We start from the raw sequence: 19,417 nt of genomic DNA on the forward strand, positions 1-19,417 counted from the left end.
AGTAAATTTTTTAAAAATTATTTTTATTTTTTTGTGACAGGGTTTCACTCTGTGGTCCAGGCTGAGTGCAGTGGCATGATCGCAGCTCACTACAGTCTTGACTTCCCTGGCCCAAGCCATAGATAACCAATAAATTTACAGTAAAATCCAATATAATGTGATTTTAAGTTATACTGAAAGTTACTGTGTCCTTTAATATAGTAAACAATTCATACTAATTCTATTAAAAAAATCAATGAAAAATACTTCCTGAAACATCTACTACATAGAAGGCACTAAGATAAAATTAATTCTAGTAATATCAACCATTTAATGTGAGCTTAAATATGATTATTTAGTCATCAAATATGTATGAATTGTCTAGTAAGATCCAGGTAGTATGCTTAGCACAGGTGACCAGCACTCAGAGAAATTTCGCAGTTTAGACAGGTATACAGGCACGTAAAAGGCAAATATAATACAGTATAATAATTACTATCATAACAAAGAGTTAACATTTAGATGTAGAGATATTTTTAAAATCTAGAAATAACTATATTGAAACAATATGAAAAGCATCATAAGAAAGGTAGCTACACTGCTAATTTGTTGTAAGGATTGAATGATGTGGTTAGCATAACATTTAACACATAATTTAATCCACATTGAGTGATGCTAAAAATCTGAACTATATAAATGGTTACAAGAATTCAAGCAGGGAAAGATCATGAGTGGTTTCTAGGTTATTTATGGATTTTATCTAAATTGTTCAGTAATTCAGGGAACCTACTCTGTGCCAGGCACTGGGATACAGGGATAGCCAAGAAATACAAGTTTCCTGCTTTCATACTGCTCAATTTGGAAAACAGACATGAAATAAGAGTAATGAGTGATAAAGAAAAGCAGAGCAAAACAGTGTCATCTGTTCAAGAAAGTGTCATTTAATCTGAAACTTGGTAGATGAGTAAGAATGACCCATGTCAACACTCTCCAACCTTTTTGGCACCAGGGACCAGTTTCGTGAAAGACTATTTTTCCATGAACCAGGTGGGGGCCAGGGATAGTTTGGGGATGAAACTGCTCCAACTCAGATCATCAGGCATTAGATTCTCATAAGGACCATGCCACATGTAGATCCCTCACATACACAATTCACAAAAGGGTTTGCACTCCTATGAGGATCTAATGCTGTCACTGACCTGACAGGAGGCAGAGCTCAGGCAGTGATAGGTAATACTCAGACAGTAATAGGATACAAGAAACCATGTACAGGCCACCAAAGCCCCTGTGGGAAATGATTAACTAAATGTGAACTGTTCATATTGCATCAGTCAAGGCAAGTCACCTGACCAAGCCTTCCAACATCAATGGGGCAGAGAAAATGTACCCTCCCAGAGGGAAGTAATGATTCCCAATGATTTCTCAATAGCAATAAGGCCAACAATTGGATAGACGGGTCTAGATCTTTACGTAATGCTGATGGGACTAAAGAGACATGAAGAGAGAACATTATGTTGAACCTTAAAAAGGATGGGTATGATCTTGACAGAAGTAAAGAAAACCATTAAGAGGATTCCAGGCATAAATGTAGGGCAATGAAAAGGAAAGTACAGTTGGTTGATGACAGTTTTTTATTTATCTCCATGTTTCTCTCTTTACAAGTGAGGGAGAAAAAAGAGAGGGAAAAATGAATTAATCATATGTGGGATAAGAAGAGTGGGACAATCAAGGGCTCTCTGACCTAAAGAGCAGAGAAAGAGGGACAGCCTTGGAAAAAAAGGAAGAAAAAGGTTTAAGGTGAATAGGGGAGTTGAAAGAGGTCCTGAAAAGTAAACTCAATTTCAGCCCTATATATGAAATCCTATAAATGTAGAGAAAAGTGGGACCAACTTGGGGTCTGAGATCAGTAGAAAAATTCACTCACAATCACTATGGAGGAGAAAGCAATAGTTCCCATTTACAGTTACATAAATTTCTCTTCTAAGTGGAAGCTGTTCTAGAATGAAAATTGCACTACTTCTGGACAAGGGAAATATGGGTTTCATTTCTGGTTAGGTCATTAACCTGTTATTTGACCTGAGGCACTCTATGAATCTTTTTAGTCTCACTGGTAAAATGCATTTTAAGACGTGCTTTATAAGATTTTGTGAATGAAAGTTAAAAGCTGTCCACAGAGATAATTCACCCAGATCCATCCCCCCATTGTGCAGTCTATTACTTTAGATTCAAAACAGGCCATGACCTCAGATTTACCTTCACACTCTAATAACATTCGAGTAGTCAACACTACCCAAATCACGGCCTTTCACTATAGCAACTAAAATTCACCAAGTAGCTGCTAAAACACACTCTCAACTCCAACCATGGAAGTGATCTGTGGGTTTAAGAGCGTGCCAGGCCAGATTTTTTCAACCAGAAATTCTGTACTTCGACTTCCAACTCTTCAAATCTGGAGGAGTCATCAATCCTACATTCATATGAAGCCTTCCTTGATCGTTCTACCTCAGTTTCCTTTAATTCTTCCCAACTCTCTGTTCTTTTAGCATACAGCATATCTCTTACTAGGTTAGTGTTGCATATATAAATATATGTATATCATATATATTTATATATACAATATATGTATGTCATATATTTATATATAAAATATATGTATGTCATATATTTATATATACAATATATGTATGTCATATATTTATATATACAATATATGTATGTCACATATTTATATATACAATATATGTATGTCATATATTTATATATATGTAAGTCACAAGTAGTGAATAATAAAGACAACAACAGTAACCTAACTGCAAAGCTCAATAGGTAGCATCTACTGAGTTTTGCTAAGGGCTCGCCTTATCTTATGGATTCCTTACAATAGATTTATACAGTAGAAACCATTATTCCAACTTTACAGGTGAAGAAACTGAGACCTAGAGAAGGCAGTTAATTTGCCCAAGGTAAGAAACTATCAAGTGGCAGACAGAGATTACATGGAATAAGATGCATACAGATTACTACTGGACAAAACTAACTGATACTCTTCACTACATTTCCAAATACATATCTGAGATCTTTTAATTGAACAGTACACTCTTGGAGAATTTCATTATATTTCCCAACTCCACGTGTTATTGGGTCTCACAAAGGGCTCCTTCACTTAGGCAGTAATTAGAGCTATAATTCATTCATAGGCAATAAAGTGGCAGTTTACATTTCCTGTTTCTAATTTGAAAGGCAACTAAAAACTAGAGGACATTTACAATGCTTAATGGATATGAGGTTTGGTGGTATGACAGATTGCATTATTGGCCCAAATTCTTCACCCATTTTTTTATTTATGCCTTTGGTCATGTGACTCTGCAGTTCCTCCCACTAAAGAGGCAGAGGATAATTTCCCATCCTTGACTTGGGTTTGGCTATGTTTTTTTTTTTTTGTTATGGCCAACAGTATGAGGCAGAAGTGGTAATAGTCCAGTAGCAATACAAGATCTTAAAAGACCTTGTGTGTTTGCCTCTTATCTCTTTGCATCCCTGCAACTGGCATGAGAATAATTTCCATCAGGGAGCTTCTCCTTCAGAATCAGTTCCACCATGAGACATATGGAAACAGAGTCAAACAGTCCTGAAGATTAAGCAAAGTAACCCATACCAGCCCAGCCTAGATAAGCCAACTCCCAGCTGACCCATAAAAATATGAACAGGCCAGGCATGGTGGCACATGCCTATAATCCCAGTACTTTGGGAGGCTTGAGACAAGAGGATCATTTCACGGCCTGGAGTTTGAGACCAGCCTGGAAGTAGAGTCTCACTATGTTTCCCATAGTCTCACTTCCCACAGTGAGACTCTGTTTCTACAAAAAATTAAAAATTAGCCAGGCATGATGGCGCATGGCTGTAGTCCCAGCTACTTGGGAGGCTAAGGTGCGAGGATCACTTGAGCCTTGAGCCTAAGAGTTCAAGGCTGCAGTAAGCCATGATTGCACCACTGTACCCCAGCCCAGGCCACAGAGCAAGACCTGGGCTCAAAAAAAAAAAACAAAAAAACAAAAAAAAACAAAACTTAGTCTGGCAGGGCCACCCTAGTCAATGTGACAGAGTGAGAGATATATAAACATATGTTATTTTAGACTATTGAAATTTGGGAGGGGGGGATTGTGTCTACACAGAATTATTGTGGTAACAGCTAATTCATGTGGGTAAACGGTATTTTTGTTCACAAATATTCATTATTCACTCTCAGCTTTAGTGGTTTGGTTTAGTTTTTTGCACTTCTGCCATAAGCTATAGAGACTATAATAAAATCTCAGACTTCCAGCCAGATTACATGATTAGATAAGAACTTTTGGGGCATAGTTCTTGTTAAGGGTGTGGATGTAATTTATGTACATGTGACTAAGAGTATATTTTGTGTGTATGAGGTCAAGAGAGGTAGAATACATATATAAACTATACTACTGTTTGTAAGCACTTGCTTACCTCCCCTTCCTTAATTAGTCCCGTGACTTCCGGCCATGAAATGTGAGAAAACTTGACATATGACCAGTGCTACCAAAGTTTTGAATGCAATTGCATGGTCTAGCTAAGTCTCTTGTGTTTCTGCCCTCACTAATGTGAAGAAAATATCCCAGATAAGGATCATTCTTAACTTGGGCTCCTTAAAGACAAAATCTGAGGTGAAGAAGGTATTTATTGAGGAGTGCTCTTGAAAGAAACTACTGTAAAGTCAGAGGAGGACCCTAAAACTTAAAGTATTTGCAACTGAGGTCTCAGCTGATCCTTATATGGTGTTCCAGGGCTGGGATGGCCCCTCTTGGCTACCTCTCTTGATCTCAAACACACAAAATATATTCTTAGTCACATGTATATAAATTACACGTACAGAGTTGTCCAAATTAAGGCAACTCCAGTCTTTGTGCCTTTGCAACAGTCAGTCACTGATTATGGACCACTACGCAGAGGAAGCACAACCTTGGCTGACACAGTTCTCCTAAGGCAAAGGAAATTCCCAGTGGGGAGTGAAGATGTCAGCTACATGGCAGCTGATATTCCAGTCAGATGGTGGATAGATATGTGGGCCTTAAATAGTGGGCCTCAATTGGGCACCACAGTATCCACTACAAAACTGTCCCTTCAACCTGGATCCCAGAAGAATAAGCCACATAGCCTATGCACAATATGGAAAAGCCATGCCAATCCAAAGCTGACCCATGGCTCTCATGCAAGCAGATGAGTAATGCTTGCTAGAAGCCACTGAGAGTTTTGAATTGTTATCAAAGCAAAAGCTGTTACATTTATACAACAACAAAAAAGATATCTCACATCTTTAAGCAGTTACTTACTTTTTTTAAGTACTGTTTTTAGAATAATGAGTTTGAAATGGAAGAAGATACAAATAAATGGAAAGATATTCTATGTTTACGGACTGGAAGAATTAATATTATTAAAATGTCCATATCACCCAAAGCAATCTACAGATTCAGTGCAAGTCCTATCAAAATTCCAAAGACATTTCTCACAGAAATAGAAAAAAAATCCTAAAATTTATATGGAATCACAAAAGACCCTCAATAACCAAAGCAATCTTGAGCAAAAAGAACAAGCTGGAGGCATCACACTACCTAACTTCAAAATATGCTGCAAAGCACAGCAATCAAAACAGCATGGTGCTGGCATCAAAACAGACCACATATCCCATCAGAACAGAACAGAGAGTCAAGAAATAAATCCATGCAGTTACAGTCAACTGATTTTGACAAAATTGCCAAGAACACATAATGAAGAAGGGACAGTCTCTTCAATACATGGTGTTGGGACAACTAGATTTATACAGAAGAATGAAATTAAACCTTTATCTCACACCATTTACAAAAATTAACTAAAAATGAATTAAAGGCTTAAACATAAGACCTGAAACTATAAAACTACTAGAAGGAAACACAGGGGAAACGTTCCATGACAGTGGTCTAGGCAATGATTTTTTGGATATAACCCCAAAAGCACAGGCAACAAAAGTGAAAACAATTAAATGAGCTCAATTCAATCTAAAAAGCTTCTGCACAGCCAAGGAAAGAATCAACAGGAAGAAGAGATGATCCATGAACTAGAGAAAATATCTGCAAACCATACATCTGTAAGAGGTTAATATTCAGAATGTATAAGGAACTCAAACAACTCAATAGCAAGAAAACAAATAACCTAATTTTAAAATAGGCAAAGATCAGAAAAAACATTTATCAAAAGAATACACAGAACTAGCAAACAGGTATATGAAAAGGTGTTCAACCTCACCAATCATCCAAGAAATTAAAATCATAATGAGCTATCACCTTACACTCATTAGAACAGGTAGTATCACAAAGACAAAAGGTAAATGTTGATGACGATGTGGAGAACCCTTGCACACTGACAGAGGGAATGTAAATTGCTGTAACCACTACAGAAATCAGTATGGAGGGTCCTCAAATAATTAAAAATATAACTACTATGGGAACTAGCAATAGGACTACTGGGCATATATTCAAAGGAAATGAAATCAGTATGTCAGAGATATCTGCACTCCCATGTTGATCGCAGCATTATTTACAATAGCCAAGATATTCAACGAATCTAAGTGTCCAACAATTGATGAATAAAATGTAGTATATACACATAATGGAATATTATGCAGCCATCAAAAAGGAATGAAATTATTTCAATTGTGACAGTATGGATGAATTGGAAGGACATTCTGTAAAGTAAAATAAGCCAGACAAATAAACATAAATACCACTTGACCTCACTTATATGGAATCTAAAAAAGCTGAACTCATAGAAGCAGAGAATAGAATGGTGGTTACCAGGGGGTGGGGAGGGAGGTTTAGGGAGATGTTGGTCAAAGGATACAGAACTTCTGTTAGATACGAAGAATAAGTTCAAGGGATCTATTATAGAACATGGTGATTATAATTAATAATAATGTATTGTATACTTGAAAATCACTAAGAGAATAGATTTTAAGCATTTTCACCATACAAAAAATGATAAATATGCGATAAAAATGATAAATATGCGATATAATGTATGTTAATTAGCTCAATTTATTCATTCTACAATGTATACATATTTTAAGACATCACGTTGTATACAATAAATATATATTTCTCAATTAAAATTATATTAATTTTTTTAAAGTTTGTGTGTATTATTGCTGCATAAACCACCCCCAAAAATAAATAGCTTAAACAAATTATTTATTCTCTGATGATTTTGAATTTGGCCTAAGCTCAGCTGAGCATTTAGTTTGGTAGTTTTTCCTGGAGTCACTCCTGTAACATGAGCCATGTGATAGCTTAATTGGGACTGATGGCCTCACTCACATGACTGACTACCAATTTTGGCTACTGGCCAGCTATTGGCTAGTAGCTATCTCTATGTGACCTGTTTTTCTCAAGGAGGCTTGCCTGGACTTCTCCACAGGGCAGACTCAGTGTGCAACAATAGAAGCTCCCAGGCTAAGGAGCAGAATTCACAATAACATCACTTGAGCCACACTTTATTTTTCAAATTCAATAGGCTAACTCAGATTTAAGGGAAAGGGAAATGGACTCCATTGCTTGAAGGTCAGAGTGAGCCACTATGCAAACTGCCAAGGAAGGTATTGTGGCCACCATCTCGCGGCCAGTCTGTTATAGGCCTGATGTGTGTCTTTATCTTTTTCTGAAGTTATTTTTCTCTAAATAGCAAACTTAAGACATTTTATATCCCCTATTCCCATCCTGCCCTCTCCCCTCAACAAAAAAATGTGTGAATAAACATATGTAAGCTTTCCACTAGAGACCATTGAAAGCATTTAGCCACTATGGGTCAGTACAGAAGAGTCCATTCATAAATGCAACCAAAACCAAACAAGAACACTAAAAAAAGGAAAAGAGGAAGGAGACAGATACAGAGAGGCAGATAAAAAGATGGAGGAAGAAGAAGCAGAGGAGGAAGAGATTGAGTAACTTTAAAAACAGGGGCATATTAATCCTATATACAATCTAAAATGCCTCCCCATCATTTGATTTTAATCTCTTCTGCTTGAATGCTTACAAGATGTCTGTAATTCATCCCTTACAATTTTATGATTTGGGATTAACTCTATCCCCTATCCTAATCTATGTCTTGTGCATTTTGTGTGTATGTCTGTGTGTGGGGGGGGTGTGTTTATGTGCACACATGTGAAAGCATGTATGTGTGAATGGGACGGGTGGGTTATTAGAAGGTCAAACTATGGTAGGAAGAAGAATGACAGAAATAATTGTATTATAAAAATAGAATAATAAAAAGTCAAGACTCAGAAAAATGCCCTAACTCTAGAAAAATGACAAAAGATATTTTCCAAGCAAGTCATAACACAGAAATATTTAAAGCAACAGACAATTATGGCACTATCAGATTAAAAAGGATATTGACTATATTCCAGAATGTCCCATTATATGGAAATACACCCTCCACTTGTAAGCATCTTCACAGAATGCATGGTTTGTTTCACAATATAACAAAACCCATATATTAAGACCCTTTTGTTCTTTTTAAAAACTAATGTTGCCACTAAAGTTTACAGACTTAATTTCATAGGGCAACTGCTGCTTAACACTAATGAAACAACAGCCCAATATATTAGCACTAAATAGAAACACGTATATCTCCACATTACATATGAAGAAAAAATGTTATTTACTCCAATGAATAAAAGGAGAAACTTGGGCCTGCATGGCTCACATTTCAAAACCATACAACCCATGCACAATGCTTTTGATTGGTTTTATTTAAAATAAATAGAAGCCCTAGTAAGAAAAGAAAAATTAACCTGCCTAGTATATATAAATGTGAAAGCTTCTTAGGCAACGGGAATGCACAGGGGTGAGGGAGGTGCAGTCACATACAGCTGACTTTGGTACAAATATGCCTTATCTGTATTCCAGAGCTTTCAGAATATTCACCGGAATTAGTAATTGGTAATCAGCAACTTTCAGCTACTTTACATTCAGGGAGGCGGCCAGACCAAGTGAGTAGCAGGCATCAGATTAGATCACTAGCTATATTGTTCGGGTTGATTTTAATTGCCTGAAAAGTGTCATTACCATCTTCTGCAATGCATTAAGTTATTTTAAAGGGTGACTATTTCTATGCAAGAAATAAAATGAACTGCGATTGAGTTAGAACCTGCATGAAGCATTCAGTTGGGGCCCTGCCCTGGTGGCATCAAAATCCTATCCAAGTCTGATCACAATGATAAACAAACATATTTGCTATCTGCAGAACTTTTCAAATGTAGCATGGGGAAGTCAACACAGATTCCCAAACCAAAGACACAGAGAATCACCCAAATGTCATGTCCTGGCTTATAAAATCCCAAGACTTCCATTTCGATACAGGCATCTGCAAGGTAAAGGACTTCATGATATTTAAGAACAAGACAAATATTTGCATGGAAAAAGATTCATGGAAGTGGAATTTTTCAATGCTAGAATACAGTTGCAAAATTATCACATTAGTGTATGCTGACATGGAAATGTCACCTCTCAGGACATTTGTTCTTTAAGTTAAAATCCTAGAAACATGAACATTTACATGGGATAAAACCATGTAGAGCTATACACATATTCATGAAATCAGGTTTAAAAAAATGATGACAACTGAATAAGGTCTGCAGTCTAGTGAACAGTAATGTACCAATGTCAATTTCCTGGTTCTGATATTGCAGCACAGAGATATACAATGTTACCATACAGGGAAGCTGGCTGAAGACTATACAGAACTCTTTGTACTATTTTTTACAACTCTCTGTAAGTTTCAAATTACTTTAAAATAAAAAGTTAAAAAATGCAGATTAGCAAGCTGTACCCCAGAGATGATTCAGAAAATCTTGTAAGGGCTAAGGTATCGCCATTATTTCAGTAGAACCCCAGTTAACGTTTCTGCAGAAACAGCAGAAGTTGAGAAACAGTGCAAGTGAAATAGAGTATTCTCAGCTCTATTACAGGGGCTTCCTCTTTGAAGGACGACTGGTGAGACTGTTTAATGCCTACAAAATTTTCCCCATTTATAAGTAATTATTTATGGTTTAGGAAGATGTGCTTTTGATTTGTTGTGATGCAGTCATTTAGCTATTTCTTTCATATGCTAATGTTTTGCTCTAATAAAACAATGAATTTTGAGAACTTCCCATCACTTCCTTGCACTAAAATAAGGTCATTACTTCAAGGACCAGTCCTCGGTGCTTACAACCTTTGACTTATGCTTCCTGTAGAGCATACGTTTATCACAAAATTTTCTAAATTCAGATCACATCAAGATGTTCACCTGTTGTCAACTAATGACTTGTCACTTAGAAACTGTGCAAAATAAAATAAAATCTTTAAATTATACACTAAAATAAATTTTAGCCCTAGAAAAAGAAGCCCCACTATAACCGTAGCAGAACTTCACGCCAATTAAAAAGGTTAGACTTTCTATCATTCCAGAAATATTCACTAAAGTCTTAACATTTACATGCTACTCCATCAACAGACTACCAGGAAAAGCAGATATTAAACAATTTTACAATATTAATTAAATTCGAATGCATTTACCCCCTAAAGAAGAAACAAAATTTACATGGTTGATTGTAGACAGCATAGAGGTCAAACCTAGTCTAGGAGGACAGTCAAGGCTACCTGGAGGAATGGCTAGGTTGGGTATTACCTTGACAAATGGTAGAGTTGGAAGTAAAGACCTTTCCTGAAAGAAACAACAATGAATTGAGGGTGGAAATGAGTCAACACGGGAATAATGAGAGTGGGGTGGAATTCATGGGTGTTCCAAGCACATGCAAGAACACTGAAGCCAAAAGGGCCATGTTGAGTCTTCAAGGAAGTTTTAGAAGACCCATACATTATAGTTGCAGTGTTAAGTATCAGGGGAGAATTAGGGAGAAGTCACATATAGACAGGCTGCATCAGTAGCATATTTTTCTCTATGCAGTGGGTGTCCAATGACCTAAGGGGTCAGCCTCATGGATTAATATAGCACTGCACGTCAGATAGATTGGAACAAGAAAGAGAGTGAGGAGAAAGTCATTTCTTAATCTCCTGCATTAGGTAAGAAGTACTTAGAACCCAGCCTGGCACACTGCTTGAATGAACATTCTTGTATTTGTAATCAGTGGACTGGTTACAACGGCAAAGGGAGAAGATGGTGACAAAGACCACTGACTCCAGATGCCCTGATGACCACAATGATAGCTAAAGAAAGAACAGACCACCTAAGCTCTTAGGAAATAGATTGCGAGGAAAAATAATACTTCCATTTTGGACAACTTTGGTTTGAAGTAGCAGCTGTCCAAGAGATGTACGAGATCATGGGCAATTAACAGGAAGAATACTGTCAAAGTCAGCTGCAGACTTCTGCTGAATATGTACCTTCTTGACAGGATCTTTGGTCACATATGGCAAACTCAGCAGACCAACAAGCTTAGTTCTCATAGGTTATCAAACTCCACAGTGAACCAGATACTTTGACAGAAGCTGCTTTGTAATAGTGCGTAAAATAGATGTGGTAACTGCTTACAAGGTAATTACAGAATATAAACATACAATCAGGTAAGGTAATGTACAGTTCCAAGTTATACTAAGTACTACCAAGGAAATGAACATAATGAAGCCTATCAGAGGTGCCCTCATTCAGGGGAGGAAGGAAATCAGAGAGCTCTCTCTAAGCAAATGATATTTACACTGTGGCCTAAGGGATGAGTAGCAGTCAAAAACTATGTGGGCCAGACTCAGTGGCTCATACCTGTAATCTCAGCACTTTGGGAGGTTGAGGTGGGCAGATCATTTGAGTCTAGGAGTTCAAGACCAGCTTTGGCAACATGGGGAAATCCCATCTCTACAAAAAATCCAAAAATTAGCCAGGGCATGGTGGTATGTGCCTGTAGTCCCAGCTACTTAGGAGGCTGAGGTGGGAGAATCACTCGAGCCCGGGAGGTCAAGGTTCCAGTGATCCATGATCACACCACTGCACTCCAGCCTGGGTGACAGAGTGAGACCCTGTCGAAAAGAAAAAAAAAAAAAAAGTCAACCCTGTGAGTTTGTGTGTGTGTGCACATGTGTGTGTATGTGTGTTTAGGGGGTTAGAGCTGTACAGGGTTACTCGGCAAAAGAACAGAATGATCCCTAAGATAGGAAAGAGCTCAACAAATCTTCAGAAATGAAAAAGGGCCTAAGAAACCCTTGTTCCAAAAAGCTTGCTAGGAATTGTCGAAGAGACAGAAGTGTTTAAATCCTACGCAGCCTTGCAGGTAATATTTAATAGTTTGGATTTTACTCTGAGTGCAATGGAAAGCCATTTAAGCATTCTGAGTAGATGAGGACTAATTTAACTTACATTAAAAAAAAAAAAAAAAAAAAAAACTGTCTTGGCTGCTATGCAGGATGATTTGGGGGAAGAAGTACGAAAGGAGCCAAGGAAGCCAATGTAGCTATCCCAGGAGAGAAGATGGGGACTTGGACAAGGAGGATGTGGGTGAACATGGAGGAAAGTGGGCGAATGTGAGAAATATTTCAGGGTTAGAACAAGGACACATAAGGTCTGAGTTGTACTAGTTCCCCAAAATAAAAGTACTTGAATTATTGTGATGGTGTCACGAATTATTTACCCGATTAAAACAGTATACTGACAGCCTCATTTGTTAGTAATATAATCAAGCAGTTTTGAAATATGGATCTCATATCTTAACATCTGAAAGGTAATCAAAGTCAAGGGACTTAAAAAACAAATGGGACAAAATTGTTCTCTTGCTTTAGAACATAGAAAATTTACAAGCTGAGTTATAAAGGCACCTAAGAGAGTGCTATGGAATCACTATAACATAGATAATCTATTTCTTCAAATGCCAATATGTCTGCAACAAGAAATATGCAAACTCACTGAATTATTTTATCCTACTTAGTAAAATAGTCATTTTTCCTCATTCTTTGCAAGGCAGGTTCTTGTGCAGTAAAGATTCTACAAATATTTACATTCCAAGTAGCAAAGCTGTTTGAAATGCTATAAAGTTCTGCCAGCACTTCTATTACAAACCCTTATTTCTTGTTTATAACATGTACATAAAAGGGGGAAAATAAAAATGTACTATGGATTGAAACTTGGCATACAAAGTTTCAACCAGGGACTGCATTTCTCCTGCAGCAAATTTTCCAAAGAAATGTCCCACTGTGTTTAAGAGATGAGCGCAGGGGAGACTATAAGATAAAAACGATTGACAACACTTGAACCATTTCTGAAATGTTTATACAAATTGGATATGAGACTGAGATCTGTCACCCCTCAATTTCAAAGAAATGTTCTATCTTAAACTGTTCCATGGCCCCATATTCTCTTGCCAACCATCTTTGCAACAATGATATTCTCCATTGCACTTTTATCAAGCATAAGAAAGGAAATAGTCCACCAGCATTAAGTGATTAATTATATATGCATGTTAAAATTATACACATATGCATGTGTGCATATTAAAAACTACAAGTGAGCACCTTAAAGATGCTCACCTTCATAGAGACAAAGTACTTTGCTAAGGTAAGAAAGCTTAAGGCAGACTGGTGGTGACAACTAAATCAGAGACAGTAGGCAAGCATGCAGAGCATCAATAAATCCTCCTGCCATCTGAATATATTCCACTACATAAAATTAACATAATTTTTACCGCTAACAACTTACTAAATGGTGATTGGAAACCAGTCAAAGCTTCTCTGTTTTGTAGCATTGCCACAATATAGTGAGACACATATCTGGCAGTTTACAAGGGGCAATTATATCTATATACTATTTCAGCATGAACCATATTAAGAGTTAATGAGAACTTCAAGTTGGACACTTAAATTATGCAGTAAAAACAAAGCTGGAAGATGTGTACTGAATATGTGAGAAGGAGTTAGGAACTTGTAAAAGAGAAAGATGCATATTTTGCAAGCAGAGCAAAGAGGCTATTAGTTTGTAATAACTAGGCATATATGAAATGTGACAGTGATAAAACTGAACATAAATCAGCAAAGGAAAGGCTACAGCTCGTTGTCCACAGCTAATCTTTGCTCTACTTGAAACTGCTCAGCACTTTGCTCCTATTAAATGCTTTGTTGCCATTTTAAGGTACACTTGGGCTATCTGGTTGTGTTGTGAAGGATATTTAAAAGTTAGAATTCTCCTGGAGAAATGAACTTAACACCTTCATGTCTTCGGGCTGACATTAATGACATCCAGACAGTGAGGAGGACATGAGGCTGAATGTTATTGTCTGTGGCAGCCACAGCCTGAATCTATTACCCTGCATATCAATTAGCCACTCGGTGTCTCGGCTATCCTACTTTTAGACAGGAGGGCCACTTGCATGCATTCAGCCTTACTATTCATCTTATAAAAATGTACAGCAATTTGCTATATTTCCCTGGTGGGTACTGATCATTTTGGGGGTCCTCAAATCACATGTTGACTCTCAACTAATTTCAAGCAAGCATTCAAAGATCAATAATTCCTGACCCCACTCTTTACTATTTGCAAGCAAGCATCCTTCCATTTAGTGAGACTGAACCCGATCAGATTTCTTTAATGAACATTCACAAGAACCTGTCCCACTGCAACCAATGACATGCACGTATTAGGCATCTTACAAATGTTGAACAAATTGGTGTGAATCTTAACCTGCAGGCAACTTCCTCCCTAGTCCCATGACCCACAAATGGTTTAAACCATGAACCAAGATGCCAGGTTACTGCAGCCAAAGTCAGGTTACTGTTAGTAAACACATCTAGCAAAGCAAAATTAACACATTTGACTTGATATTGAGATATAAGCTCTTTCAAAAGCAATTACTCCTCCTTTCAATCTCTGAAGGGCTCTGACTCATTGTTCTGATTAATTCCTGTTTTTAATCTATTTACAGATCAGGATTCTTTTTCAGCTAGTATGATATTCATCTCTGTGGGGGTAGACAGAAACCACAGCACGTACAGTCTTCCTACTTTTTTTTTTTTTTTTTTTTTAGTTATTCTTGCTTAATCATTTTTAAATTATTTCTGGATTTACCTACTCACCATATGAGCTGGGGTTTCTGACCTCCCTCCTGCACATCACTCCCTCCTTGTCTGTTGCTTTTTCTAGCTCTGTTTCCCCGCATCTTGGGTTGAGGTGAACAGACTGGCTACCCCTTTCCCAGAGCTCTGTTCCCCTTTCTTTGCCTCTGAAAGGAGGTTTGCTGTCCTTACCATAGCGGGCACCATTTGTTATTAAATAATTCCTCTGGGCACATCTCCTTGCTGTACATCAATAAGCAAATGCAATACAGGGAAGGACATACGGATTGGAGAGCTGTACGGAGCTTTGCACAAGCAGAGCCCAGAAGCTGTTCGTTCATTTCACGCGACCAAAAAAAAAAAAATTCCTGATAGTGCTATGACTCGGGTGCCCGGTTGGCACTTCCTGGTTTTCTCTTTCTGGTATTCTGTTACCTGCTTGGTTAGCTTTGCAGGGCTCCTCAGAGAACACAGAAACAGCTGAAACCAGGGTCCGAGCTCGGGAAACCTGGACTACAGCGCATCAGGGTAAACCTGGCAAATAAACGCGACGGGTAATTCCGTCCCAAGCTGCTGATCTGTGAGTAGAAAGAAAATGCAGCTTAGAAAACTTGATCGCTAATGAAAGAATCCTCCACCCTAGCTTTCTCAGACCTGGGAATCTGGGCCTGGGGGGTGGTTCCGGCAAAAAGGTATCACATTCCCACATCCTGCATCACGCACCTGGAATTGTTCCTCAGCATCCCTACGAGTCACAACTTTTTTCCCCCAACTTTCACTGGTCAAATCCACCGCGCAAAGAGCAAGCCCGAGGGACCTACCACTCAATTTTCCGCGCTCCCGCTGGGGAATGCAGTCTTCCCAACCCGAAACCAATCCTCGCCCCAGAAAGGGAAAAATAATCTTCCCAAATCAAGTCAGCTGAGAGAAGCATCTTTTTTCCTTGACCCGTCGGGTGCATTTCCCTGCAAACAAACTTTGGGGCTGAGGAGCCATGAAGCGAGTGCGTAAAGTTTGCCCTGGCAGGTGGCTCATCCCTGTGGCCCAGCCGGCGCCAGGAACCGGGCATGCTGGACTTACCTGGTCTCTGCAGCTTGCCAGACGCCCGCCCCGCTGGCCCACCCGCCGCCGCCGTTAGTCCGGGCCCGGGGGGCCGTCGTGCGCGCCCGCGTAAGCCGCCGCCGCCGCCGCCGCAGCGCCCTCGTCCGCACGGTTCCCAGCCCAGCCCCTGGCGCCAGCCCGCCAGCCGCTGTCGCCGCCGCCGCCACCACGCGCCAGGCTGCTGTGGCTGCTGCCGGCGCCCAGCGAGCGCTGCCTGCGCCTCCGCCACTCCGGCTCCGGCTCCGGCTCCGGTTCCGACGCGGAAGCTGGAGGGAGGGGAGACCGGGCGGACTGGAAGGAGGGAGGGGCGGGGAGCGCAGCGGAGCAGCCAACTGGGTCCTGTGCCTCGCGTCTGTGGCGCCCCTCGCGCCTCTGCGCCGGCCGGACCCCGCGCCGCCCTGCGCTCGGCCGCGTGCACCCACGTGTGTTCGGCCTCCGCAGGGCCCTGGGCGGCGGCGCGGGATGGGCGGCGGTCACCGTGTCACCTCCGGGTGGCCTCGTGCCACACAGTTGGGGCCCGGGGAGCACGGGGTTAAGGCAGGAATTCCACTTCTAGGAAAGCCTCCTGCAGCTGCGCTCCCATAAGTGCGCAAAGATTGCCAATTTTAATATTAAAGCGGATAATTATTAAGGGCTCGCTATGTAGCAGGCAGTGGACTGCGCTATTTAAATGAATTAGTTCATGCAGTCCCCAGAGCAACCTGGATCTATTATTATTCCCGGATTTAGTGATGAGGGAATTGATTTGCCTAAGGTTTCAATGAGTCAGTTGTGAGAATAATCGCAATTATATTCTGTCAAGGACCCTATGAAGTATATCTTACCACCTTAATTTGCCCAGGTATACACACAGTGGTGAGTTGCAGAACCCGGACTTGAATAAGCCTGTTGAAGTCCTGAGCCTTTGCGCTGAACCGCTGCTGACTTACTTCCAGTCAAACCCGTGCAAACACTGCAACTTCACTTGTACGAAAAACAATTGGGAACAACCTACCTGTCCTTCATTAGGAGAGTGGCTGATAAAATACAGTGAAGACATACAGCGGCAGAGAGAAAGGTGCATCTACTAGAATTGGCATAATGACCTCCAAGAGGTATCCTTAGAGGCTGGGCGGAGGTGGGTCACTCCAGTAATGCCAGCACTTTGAGAAGCGAAGACAGGTGGATCACTTGAGCCCAGGAGTTTGAGACCAGCCTGGGCAACATAGGGAGACTTTGTCTCTACAAAAAACAAAAACAAACAAACAAACAGAAGTTTAAATTAGGTGGGCGTCATGGCACGCACCTGTTGTCCCAACTACTCGGGAGGCTGAGGTGGGAGAATCACTTGAGGGATCACTTGAGCCCAGGAGGTGGAAGCTGCCATGATTGTGCCACAGCACTCCAGCCCAACAGACTAAGGGAGCCCCTGTCTCTAAATAAATAAATAAATAAATGGTATCGTTAGGAGAACGTGGGACATGTACTGTTGATTGGCACAGGAAAGTTGGTACCTGTAGCGGTTTTGTGCTTACATACACACACACACAGACACACACGCTTTTATGTGTATGTATCCATATTTATGCATTCACAGTTTCTAAAAGGATGTCTCCGGATTCTGTTAACAATTGTTAGTCCTGGTGAGTGAGACTGAAATTGGGGCAGAGGAGACTTTATACTTTTCATTTTATAATTCTTTGACATTGTTTTAAAAATGGATCATGTTGTCCCTTCATATTAAATAATCTAGTCACATTTAATTAGACTTGAGAGTTTATGGCCCTGTTTCCTCTCCTTGATCCTTTTCCCATGATTCCTGCAGATGGAATGAAGCACCACCTCATGAAGAGCAGCAACCTGGGCAAACCAGACCTGATTTAACTGCACTTTCTCACTCTTGATCATTTTCTCAAGAGATACGCGTGTGGTCCCCTGCAATTCACAATGAAATTTGAACTTCTGGAAAAACTCTCCTAGAGGGGGTTTGATGACAAGAGGTAAGGCCCAGGTCAGTCAGATGCAAGGTGCCACTCTGTACTGCAAAGTCATCATGTAGGCCCCCTGCATTTCCAATCACCACAAAGAAGTTGCTTGGTACTTTGGGAGACCGAGATGGAAGAATCATTTGAGCCCTGGAGTTTGAGACCAGCCTGGGCAATACAGTGAGACCTCCTCTCAACAAAAAAATTAAAAATTAGCTGAGCATGGTGGTGTGTGCCTACAGTCCCAGCTGCTTGGGAGGCTGTGGAGGAGATGGAGGAGATGGCTTGAGCCTGGGAGGTCCAGGCTGCCGTGGGCCATGATTGAACCACTGCACTCCAGCCTGGGTGACAGAGCAAGACCCTTTCTCAAAACAGAACAATAACAACAACAACAAACGAAATTGCATGAATGGCTTGATCAGGTGGTATTTCCCTAGTCCCCGTTACTCTATGAGCATACAACAGGATTCTTGAATACATTAGGGAACTTCTGGCCACATTTGCTCTCTCTCACTTTATCAGGAAACTGCTCATCCCTAAAAGAGTAATGGGTGGATTAAAAAAAAAAAATCCGGGGTTATTTATGTTTTAAAAAGAGGTTGGGGGAGACAGGAATAGATAGAGTACACTGCTATAAATAAAAATAATGTGCTTTTTCCCGTCAGAATTAAATTGCCATAAATTTGGACTCCTTAAGGTTCCTCAACTTAGTCAAAGGAAAAAAAAAATAGAACAGGTACAGAAAGGTTGTTTATGGTCGTTTCAGTTGTTATTGGTTACTGTAAATAATCTTTTTGCCTGCAATCTGGGAACATGTTGGCAAACCCCCTGCGTGTGACAAAATGTTTTATTGGGTAGAACTGGTAGGAGCCAAGAGAACTTTACATGCAAATTATGCTCATGCCTTGCACCTAGCAGGTGCAATTACTGCCATGCCCACATCCATCACAGGCATGCCTCTTCTTTTAATATTTTCAACTTGATGTCTCCTAATACATTTTTCTTCTAATACATACATGTATACCTTGTCTAATGGGAAGGGAAAGAGCATTTTCATCAAGGAGGGGGAACTAGCCCCGGGCAGCAAAATGACAGGGAGAAAGACAGGAAAGAAGCTCCTTTAAATTAGAAAGAAATCTAAACCCTAACCCCTTCCAGCCCTCTCCAAATAATTAGTCATTTCTAAACTCAGATTACATTGCCTGTGCTAGTAAAAGCTGATTAGTGCTGGAAAGGGATTTAATGGAATTTTGAGTCTTATGGTTGCAGTGGCGGGGGGGGTGGGGCGATTGGTGGGGG

General features: G+C 40.0%; 1 protein-coding gene across 1 annotated transcript in view; it reads right to left on the reverse strand.

Moving 5' to 3' along the window:
• The window catches only part of CNTN3 (contactin 3), a 339,447-nt gene extending 323,247 nt beyond the window's left edge, over positions 1-16,200 (reverse strand). The window contains exon 1 of the mRNA XM_077994230.1: positions 16,134-16,200. The gene's annotated coding sequence lies outside the window, so the exon portion shown is untranslated. The remainder of the gene's footprint in view (positions 1-16,133) is intronic.
• Between the last annotated feature and the right edge of the window lie 3,217 nt (positions 16,201-19,417).

This window comes from Macaca mulatta, chromosome 2 (genome assembly GCF_049350105.2).
Source record: "Macaca mulatta isolate MMU2019108-1 chromosome 2, T2T-MMU8v2.0, whole genome shotgun sequence".
NCBI classification, from domain to species: domain Eukaryota; kingdom Metazoa; phylum Chordata; class Mammalia; order Primates; family Cercopithecidae; genus Macaca; species Macaca mulatta.